This window comes from Serinus canaria, chromosome 2 (assembly GCF_022539315.1).
Source record: "Serinus canaria isolate serCan28SL12 chromosome 2, serCan2020, whole genome shotgun sequence".
Taxonomy (NCBI): domain Eukaryota; kingdom Metazoa; phylum Chordata; class Aves; order Passeriformes; family Fringillidae; genus Serinus; species Serinus canaria.
In genome coordinates this window covers 9,097,809-9,108,816 of record NC_066315.1, presented here as the reverse complement: position 1 = coordinate 9,108,816, position 11,008 = coordinate 9,097,809, and the positions used below count along the sequence as shown (strand labels likewise).

At 41.6% G+C, this 11,008-nt stretch overlaps 1 long non-coding RNA gene across 1 annotated transcript; it reads right to left on the bottom strand.

The window, feature by feature from the left end:
- Window positions 1–1,399: 1,399 nt before the first annotated feature.
- Window positions 1,400–3,264, bottom strand: LOC108961518 (uncharacterized). The gene is made up of 3 exons (XR_001989841.3): window positions 3,180–3,264; window positions 2,700–2,800; window positions 1,400–2,155 (listed from the first exon to the last, which is right to left on the bottom strand). It is a non-coding gene; the product is annotated as an uncharacterized LOC108961518 (long non-coding RNA).
- Window positions 3,265–11,008: the final 7,744 nt, after the last annotated feature.

Below are 11,008 nucleotides of genomic sequence, written 5' to 3'. Positions count from 1 at the left end.
GTGAGTTCATTCTTCCTTCCTCACACATCACCAATATGGGAGACAGAAACAACCTTTGGAAGTCTTCTTTATCACTGTTTACTGTTCACTTCTTTATCACTGTTCACCTTTGCATTGACTGCAATTAAAAAAAAAAAAAAATCGAGAAAGATTTAGGTAGCTGCATCCATCTCCTTTTCCTTCTGCCCAGGTCCCTAAAATTTCAACCATACATGCAAGCTAGAGCAGCTGGATTCAGGCCTCTTTCAGATTCATAAAATCACAGTATAGTTTGGATTAGAAGGGACCTTTAAAGTTCATCTAATCCAACCCCCTTGGAATAAGAAAGGATATCTTCCCCTAAATCAAGTTGCTCAGAGCCCTGTCAGCATTCTTATTTCCAGGGATGGGGCCTCTACCACCTTTCCAGGCAGTAGTGCTCATTACCCCTTTGTGGTACCACTTCAGGGCTTTCTGTGCAGTGTCAGGAGGTCTAGACCTCAGAGAACTCTGCAAAATTCAGGCCAAATCTGCAATTCAGGATCAGCTCTCAGCAGAGCTTAAGAGTGCAAAGTCAGCTAAACACAGATCCTTACTACAGGTAAAATTCAATTCTGCAAAACAAAACAAAAAAAAAATATATATAGAGAGAGAGAGGAAGACTATAGGAAAAGCTAGGAGACACCAGTTTGGGGGAAGATTGCATTTCTAAGTTGTCTCTGAGTTATCTACCTGAACACTTTGTGAGTGGGAACAGGAGATCAGGTGAGAAGGGGAAGGGACAAGCCTGGGAAGGAGAACCAGACTTGCTTCTTTAGTTGTTGCTGAGGAGGAAGAAATAGATTAATAATCATTGTCTCTAACAGTATCTGCCAGCATCTGTGCAATAGAGACTGGCCAGGCAGGGACTGGGGACCAAGAACTGGGGAGGCTTTGCCACGTGCCTTGTCCAAGCAAGGCAGTCTGCCAGCCGCGGCTGCCACAGGAACCACCAACTCTGCCTGTCTGCAAAGGCAGTGCTGGAGGAATGAAGACAGAGCAGTAAGTTTCTATCTTGGAGCACATTTTTCCCCCAAAGCTCTGTGTTACTGCAGGGAGTCTTTTAGAGATATAGGATCCTCATCAGGAAGCTCTGCTGCACACTGTGGCACCTGTCTCTTCTTTTCAACCACCTCTGTCTGAGGTCACTTATTGACCTGTTGGGAAAGGAATGCAATTTTTCTGAAAGGGAGTAGTTTCATCTTCTTATATATGAATCCACATTTATTTGCAAGCTTTTTGTAACATGGTACTGAGCACAGAGACCCTAATCTTCACCAAAGCCCTTGGGTATGTGTTCACTAAAGGAACAAACAAAAATAGTGATTGCATTAGTTACCCACTCAGCAAACCTGGCTGCCATTTAAAGATGCTGCTTCTTGCTGTCCTTCTGCAGAGCACTATCCTCAAAAATTAAAATAATTTCAAATAATCATTTCAGTTTCAGGTTGCTCAAAGCCAGGCACTTGTAAGGGCAGGCTGTCAACTTTCCTGCACCAATTAATGTATTGATAAAGCTTCTGGAGTAGTGACATTAACAGCATTATCTTACAAAGATACCTGCAGGTAATATCAACACAATTACTATTGAATCTGAAGTGGGGAAACTGGTGAGCCTGCCTTAACAGAATTACCAAGATACATTGAATTATTTCTACCAATATGGAAACTTATATAAGAACAAAGCACCGAGTGAGACGTATTTGTCTTTGTTGAGCAAAGCTGAAGCACAGATGTTCTCCAGGCCATTCTGGCCCATGCTGGTGATATATTCAGAGCTCTGGATGTTTCAAGTAAATACATCTTTAGCTACACTCCCTCCACTGTTCCTACTGCTTTTGCTTAAAGGAACAGACCCATAAAGCAAAGGTTTAGCCAGCTACAAAAGGTGATTTATATTTTTAGCACCAGAGCCAGGGGAGCAGGCTTAGCCCCAAGGTGGGATGTCAGAAGAAGGAGCTCTTAGCAAGGTATGGATGGGCACAAGGCATTCATCCACTTTCACTCCTGCAGCAAAACCCAGCAGCCAGACCAGTGTTTAACAACCTTTGGACTTGCTCCAGCCAGTGCAGAGATGTTAGCTTCAGGGTGAGGAGAGCGGGGAATGTGATCAGACAGGAACAGTCACAGGGCATCTCTGTGAAAACAAAGGAAAGGATGCCAGATAAGAGAGAGCTGGGATATGTCCATCTTAGCCCTACATCACAAATGCCTCTACTCTCAAAATTTGAGCGTGCCTTTATAAAATTTTAATGTGCCCTAGGCATGATCTGTCCCTTTTTCATTTAACCCATGTATGTATGCATGTACATATACAAACATATAATTTTAATATATAAGAAGTGACCCATTGGAGAAACAAAGGAGCAAACACTACACAGGGTAAGCAATCCTACTCAGAGACATTGCTTTCCCTGTTTCACTTGCTTTGGGTAGATTGCTATATTGTGCAGAGATATCTCCTCACTGTTTCCTCTTAATTATCCTTAATTCTATTAAACAGACAAACATCAACTGCAAATAATGCATGCTTAATTATGCAGTGTTGGTGGTTGATACTGTATTATCACCAGCTTTTCTTTTAATATTTTGGCAACACTCAAATGAAACTGCTACACTATGCTTGAATAGCCTCTATCAGAGTGATGGTCATGAATCCACTGCATGCACAGCAACCTCACCTCTGCCCACAGAAGGCCAGCAGGGATGGTGAAAGGGAGCAGTTTCCATCCCAAACAAGCTTCCAGATGCCCTTGCTTGATATGGAGCTGATGGCAGGAGGCTAGCAAATGGTTGCCAGGCGACCCCAGAGAGAGGCAGGAAGCACCACCATGCAACACAAAACAATCATTTTCAAAATAAAGCAAAAATTCTCTGGGTTTTGTCATCATTATTATTTGTAATTGCTTCTGAGGATGGAGAAGGCTTGTCAGACCAGATGGGACCAGAATATATAATGAAGGACACAGTACATTGCACAGGAGCCAGAGGTAGCTGAGAGCAATAGGGCCCCAGGACTGTCACTATTGCATTAGGGACAAACAAAACCACAGGGACACCAGTAAAGGATGCATCTATTTGCACAATGACATTGCAAAGATGCCATATGACAGACAGCATTTTTAATCACTAAATAATCATCTCATATAGACACTCTTTACCTGTCATGGTAGACTTGGTCTGGGCCTTCAAGGGTCTCGATCTTCCTGGGTTTCACTCTGTGTGTCATATTTGCCACAGAATCTGTAATTCAAACCAAAATTATTTGTTTTCTATGTTGAATACCTGCAGGAACAAGATGTAAAAAACTTGGTGAAGTGGGATTTCTTTTGCTAGGTGCTTCACTTTGCTTTCTTGTCTCTTCCACCTATGTACTGCCCAAGCAGAAGTTATACATTTTCCTGCTGTTACACAGGAGCTTAAATAGATCCATGAGCCACCTCCCCATTTCAGAGGACACAAAACATCTGAGGCATGGCCCTGTGCCAGCATCCAGGTAATGACAAGAGCTGAAGGCCCAAAGGAGGGTTTGGAAGAATTTAGATAGAACAGTCATTTTACAGTGAATTGTTGAAACTGTTTCAAGTAGATATATCCTCATGGTAATTTATAGGAGTCCTGCTCAGAGACACTGCATCTGCCCAGAATGAGGCTGTAAAGAGGATCTGGCCCTTGATAAGTATACACCATTCCAAACATAACAAGCCAGGTGCAGCTCTCCTTCCAGACCTCTCCTAAATACTTGAAATGGGTTGGGTAAAATAGGTCTCAAGCCAGTGCTTGAAATTGGAGTTTGGACTGAGTAGTGTCCCAAGGCACTTTTGGTGTGAACAGTGCTGGAGTGGTGCAGTGATGAGGAGGAAACCTGGGTACTGGGAAGCCCCTTCAGAGCCCTTGAAGCATCCTAAATTCATACTGGCAGAAGTGCAAGGAGTTGAGATTCCTTGCTTTGCTGAATCAGTCAAGTGCCTGAAACACCTTTAGGGTGCAGAACAGCTCCTGCATTCACATGGCTGAGTCACACAGGCCAGAGACAGCCTTGTGCCAACGTGGGATTGGCACAAAAGCTGAATAATGAAGAGATGTTTACACTGCTGCTGCTGCTACTGCTGCTGCCTTTACTCAGGGACTGGTTTTATTCTTGCAGGCTCTCAGGCAGTCACCATTCATGCACAGGTGCAACCATAAAGGGGCCAAATGTGGAAGGCAGGCTGTGACTAAGCCCAAAAATGAGCGACACAAATGCATTATTCATGCAGAAAGCTTACAATGCTCCACAATTCCTTTCTTCAGAGCAGATCACTCCACTATCAACGTCAGCTGCACAATTCTTCATTTCTGACACCTGCCTTTGTTCCTTTTCTACCTCAGAAGTGAGGTGACCTGGGTGTTTGCCTGAAATGGCTGCTCAGTACAAATTTTCCAGCAATGCTGGGTAACAGCCTGAGACATTTAGGGGGTAGAAGCAACACAAGTGACGACAGGGTCCTGCCCTCTTATGCTGTCTGCCCCTCTGAGCACAGGAGTCTGCGTGATGTCAGGAACTTTGCTAGAGAAATGCATTAGAGGAAAAGAAGGGTTTAAAAAAGCGAGAGGAAGAGACCAGAGAAAGCAAAAGGGAAGTTGAGGATGGGAAGAGAGAGAAACTTCCAATCAACATTAAAAAAAGATGGAAACTTGACTATATTGTTGAAAATAATAGGGGTTTTAACAGTTAAAAGGTTTTAAAAGGTCATTATGCATTTAGCAGCAAAAGAGAAATATGAATTTCTAAGCAGCAACATCTGGAAGATCAAAAGAAATCATACTTCAATCAACATGAAAATCTCTGCTCATTACACACAATCATATTTAGTTATTAATAGACACAGGCTAGACACTGACATTTTACACATTTCATCCTATGATGCGCCAGGGACACTTCTGGCATTTAGTTTATCATTTTCATCAGTGTCATGGAAAGAGTGACCGATATGACCCCAAAAAAATCTCACACTGTCAGTCATCGTAAGTGAATTTATCAACACATACGAAATCAGAACCCACATGAGAGTTTTAACTGTTTGCATACTAAATTACTTCATTCTTCACGCTTCAAAAAAAAAAAAAAATCAGTTTTGCATAATAAATAATGATAAGGGCCAGTGGACAATTATATAGGTGGAAACAGTATGCAAAATACTTGGAATTCAAATTTGACGTGTGAATATACCCAGAAGTTGCTTAAGTAATCAGCTCAGCAGCTGTATTAGCCATTGTTAGAGCTTAATACAAAAGCTCTTCAGCTTATATTAAAAGCAGCCCAACTTAAACTGCAGTTGGCACATGTCCTATTAGTATTTTTGTTTTATTAGACAGCTTCCAATGGATTCAGATGTGCAATTAGGTCAATATTAAAATTAAATGATCTGTTGTTTTAAGTCAGAATACAAAGAGGTCTTTGGAAGGAAGGAGTCAGTCCAAAAATAATGTTGACTCCAACATGAGCACAAAAACAAAGTGCTGTAAGCCAGCAGTGCCAGCCTAAATCTGTACCTTGTGGTGTGAGAGGGAAGGCTCTTAGCTGAGAATCGTTTGCTAAACTGGCATATTCGATTTCATGACTGATTTTTGTGTGCAATAATTGCATTAGAAAAATAATGAGAGTGGGTTTCTTTCTAGTTTTAGCAATCACTATGGCAAACATGCTGAGATGCTTCAGACAGAAATGTGATTTTACTTCTAATGACAATTATTTTTGGACTGAATTGTAATTTAGTTCGTTAATTAGATCTGTCACTGCATTTTCTAACTCGGTTATTGCATCCTTTGATGATTTTACGAGAATTATACTTCTATTTCTGCCACTTTGCATTCTATGCTTTAATAATTCTTCAGACAAGTATGCTAGGCAGTTGATTACATTTTGTGGCAGCAGTAATGTAAACCCTCTCCTGTGTTACATTGATTCAAAAATCACACTGGTCACTGAACCAACGCACCAAGCCAATGCTGCTCTGAACGAGTGAACCATTCAGAGGAATTCAGCCAGGGACAGATTGTGGACATGCTTTTTTAGTCATTAAATGGACATAAACAGTTACGAGGAATTGTAAATGTAACCAAAATTTTTTTTAAAAAAACACTGAATGCTCTGAAACTCATTTAGTTATCAGCAAAATGAGATTATACCTACTAAATAATTTCAGGCCAAGCTGGCGTAGGTTTATTATATATTAATGAACTGACAGTTTTTAAAGATCTTGCCATTTCAACAACTTTAGAAAATTGATTGTTTTTATGCAAGGTCTGGCTTTTTATTCACCCAGAACTGTGGGTGTCGTTAGAAATTCACTTTTGGAATAAAGACAATATGATCAAAATAGTCACATCCAAAAAAACTTCAGCACTCCCAAACTACTGATTCCCCCCACCCTCCCTGTGTACCCAGACATCTGCCAGTCAGGTGCAGTGTGACGTGGATTACAAGACAAAATCCTGCTGCCGAAAATACCCACCACTAAACATAGCTGGTAGGGCAGTGAGTAGCCCACTGGACTATGCTGGCTATAATTCCGCTGTCTGCCCTGCACAGGAGACAGCTTGGAGCTGCCCTGCAGCCCAGGCAGAGCAGGGGATGATCACAGTTTCCCTCTTCTCTTTGCTTGCTCAAAGGAGAAACATTTCCTCTGCTTACTTTCCTGGAATTAAACTGCTTCTGTCGTCTCTCTTTTAAGAGAGGGATCACAGAGCCAGAATTCCAGAAATTACCTAGTTCTGCCTGACATGTCCTTACTCAGTTCTGTCCCACTCCTAAAAGAATGCATTTGATGGAAGATTTTTATTTAACACATTCAGTGATATTTTTAATGCCAGTTTAAGAGCATTTTCATGCTTACTGTACAGCTGGATTTTTTTCAAAGTAGCTGTGCAGGCTCTAGGAAGATATCCTGTGAATCCAGTATTTGGTTACTTGGCTTTAGGGGTGCTATGAATTTCCTAGCAGTGACTAACCAGACTTCCAGGACACAGGGACCAGCTAATCACTTCCCAACAGTCTTCTTCCCACATTTCATTTAATTCGTCCAAGTGGGCTCAGTTTTCAATCCACTAAGCAACAGCACAGGGTAAAAATATTTGTAATTCTAATAGTTGATTTGTAATTATTTCTTAACCTCCATGGACTTCTTTTCACTTCTTGAAATGTTGGGCTGCAGAACAGAAATGGGTATTGCTTTAAAAGGTTCTATAAGCCTGGAAAATGGAGCAAAGCTCACGTACCAGGCTGGTGGTCAGAAAGGCCTTACTAGGGTATGAAGGAAACACTGAATCAACAGTGTTCAGCCCCATGAAGAGCCTGTCCATTATTCCACAGACCAGCCCAACTGAGCTCTAATTTTCTTTCTTTAAATGCTCTCCCATATGGTTTTTCATCATAAAAAGTGCACCTTAAAATAACCAGGCTTAATAATACACCATTTGAATCTCAATTGTTAAAATTTCTAAGGATTCTACTAAAAATAATCAATTATTCCTCATGAAGGTGCTTTCCAGTCTCAGAAATACATCCCAAGCTGGTGGGAATGAGTTCATGGCTTGGAAGTGGAGTTGCAAGAGAGGATGTCTAGGAATTTCTGCCTTATCATCTCCATGGGCTTTTGTCATGTTATCATGGTTTAATTTTGGCAATTTACCTCCTCCACTATATAAATACAGTTTAAAAACCTAAGAGGCAGTTCACTCATGGCTTTTCTGAACCAGTTTTTGTTGTTTTTTTTAATCTGCTAAGTAAAAATACTTGAATGTCTACAATGCTTTCTAAAGAGGCAAGACAGAGAAAGATAAAGCACATGGGCATGAGGAAGAGGTGGGATATTTGGCCAATTGCTGCAAAATTAGACACTTTGAACAAAACAAAGCTGTTTAAAGTATAAAGCTGTAGGAGCACCATATGAGCAGGGCAGGAGGAGGGTGGATTTGAAGGGCAAGAGCAAAAAAAATAATCACTTATCTTTTAACAACCACTACTTATAACTATTTAAGACTTGGAAAAAACATGTGCACAACTTTGGGTGGAGGGAGTAGCAAGAGAGCATCTTTATATCGCAGTAAAGCCACACGTGTTCCTTGGATGCAGTAGGGTGTTGGCCCTTGTCCCCACAAGTGCTTTTCTCCTGCCTGCTCTGCCCCAGACACTGAGAGGTCACAGCTAAGAACAGATCCAGTGAGGACTGGACATGCTCTTTTTCTGGGAGAGAAAAAAGCCCTGAAAAATCTTGAGGCATGACATCCACACTGGGTCAGTAATTGAATGGAAGAGGGGAGGAGGGGGAAAAGGAGCAAGAGGGTTGTCAGGCAAGTGGAAAAGCAAAGAAGCAAAAGCAAAAAAGGTTTTCTCTTGTCATGAAAAGTGCCCTGTGACATCTGGTCAGGATGCTTGTGGAGCAGTAGGATTCATGCAGGTAAAAAACCTATCCTGATGCAGGCCTGAAGCAAGGCAAGGTGGGCTAGCTGTGGGAGGACTGTCAGAAGGGATGTAGTCACTCTGAAACAAAGATGCCTCTGCACAAGACTTGTACCAGTGCAACTCATTCCAAAACAGAGTCATGCTGCTTCCAAAGTGGTTTAATTAAGGCAGAATCAAAATGTCAGCTTAAAATAAAGGAAAAAAGAAAAAGAAAAGAACATTTGTATGAAGACACAAGGCATCTGATGCCAAAAGAGGCACAAAATTACAGAGGAGGAGAAAAAACATCTCAACATTTCCATCTTGCCAAAGACCTTTCTCAGTGGAGGGAATTTCAGTTGAATTGTTGCCACTGTGAGCAGCTGGAGTTTCAAACTGAGCAGGGGAGCAGCAGGGTTCTCATTCTCTTGCCTTGCTGACCAAGGACTCTGACAATCCAGCTCATTATTTTCAAAAGCTCAGCTCAAAGCAGCAGTCCCAGCACTTACTGGGCCCACATTAGTCCATTTACAGCATTTGTACCATCCAGTGACAGGGATTCTGGCAAGAACAGAGATAAAAACCATCTTGGAAAAGAGGTTTGGTGAATGGCAGCACTAAAAAACACTTCTGGTTTTTCTGTGCAAGAGGAAATTCAGTGAGAAATCCAGCACAATGCTGCAACCAGATGCAGTTTTGGGGGAGCAGTGTAAAGAATGGGAAGCAAGAGCTTTATTCCAAGTGGAGTAGCCTTAGGTGCCCTTCTTCCATTGAATGTTTGCTGGAGGTTTATGAACCTCCACATGCACTTCAGAAGGGGAGTGAAGAAACTGAAACTGTGATTGCTGCTTTTGTTCCAGACTGGCTTGGGCATCTGGGTAGTTCCTCAGCTGCAAAGCAGCACCTGCCATTCCCTCATGCAAACCATAGGCAAAGGTCCAGGCAGCAGCTCCAGAGATGGTTTTGGAAATGGTACCCCAATGCCATATTGGACCAAACCAGTTCACAACAGAGACAGACTCAGAACACCTGCAACAAAGGTGGTTATTGTTGTTGGATGTTGTTTCAGCTTTCCTAATCTAAAAACAACAGTTAATAAAACCTAGCAAAATCTTCTCTGAGAAATTTCACCATTGTGCAAATTCTTATGCCTGAGTTGTAAGCCCAAGTAATTAACAGCACTCCAATGAAAATGATAGTAAAGACCATACTACAGTAATTCTATGGGGAATGCTTTCCCTCTGTCTTGTTACAGTTCTTTTTTCACAAGTTGGAAATAAATGTATAAGTTAAACAAAATTAAAATCCCCACCTAATTGTGCAGATGCATAGTTAATTAGTCACTTAATTTAACCCACTTAGTTTCAATGGGAAAGAAATGCAATCTGACAGTCAAGGCAATATTTTACCATTCATTCTAGTGTTTGAAAACATCTACTTTATTTTAATAGCACCTGAATTCAATGGATTGATGCTAATGTTTTTGCTGAATTTGGTTTTAGAAAGGTTGTATAACATTAAATAGGTAAAGAACATACCATGGGTAAAAATAACTGTCATTATATTTCTGGCAAATATTAAAAAACATTATTAAAAATAAATATATATACATTTGTTAATAGATTGATTAAAGAGGTACTTAGCTGGCAAAATTTGCTTTGAGATGAAAGTTGATTAAAAAAGAAATCATGTGCTTACGGCTCCAAAGAAGACACTGCTAGAAAACATTGAAGTGTGTGGTTTGTTATATTTGCAATCCGAGATTCCTGTGTTAATGGCTCCCCGGTATTCATTACCATAATGCAGCATTAAACAAGCTATGCTACACTGCCTCCACAACACTCTGCTGTCCATCAGCAAGGAGCAGGGCACTGGGGACCTGATCTGCAGCTCTGTGCAGCCAAAGGCTGCTCTGTTTGTTTTCCCTGCCTTTCATTTCACCTACAGCACGAGGTGGCACCTGCGCCCCAGGAGCACTCACTCTGGGCATCGCTGAGGAGGCTGTGCTGCTCCTGCTGCACCTCTCACTCAATACACTCTGTCCATAGATAAAGGCAAAGGCAGCCCAACCTGACCCAGGAGGCAGGCAAAACTGAGATATAGCCCCAGGGTGAAGGATCAGGGCCAGGTTGCTGGATCCATGCCCACCATAGAAGGCTTGGAACTGAATTTACCTACCCTGATATTGCCAGGTATGGCAGCAAGAACACCTTCTCCAAGAGCTGCGTCACTACTGCCCTCAGCACCCTATGTACCACTGCCAGCACACACATAACATCACCATGGCTGCCAAAGCAAAAGAAAATGTGGGGATTGGAAGACTACTAAAAGTGTTAGTAAAAAAATCCCACACTCTGTATTCATGGGAGATTTTTTTGGGAAAGACTTAAGGAAAACTTTCCCGCAAAGCTCAGTGCAAGATGCACTCAAATATAACTGTGTGCTTAAGTCTTGGCCTGAGTCCAAAGCTCTAAAGAAATAATATCCACAATAATGCTGACTGCATGCCTCTCCATGAGCTATAAGGAGCAACTACATCTGAGGGCAAACCCCTGTGGCACAATG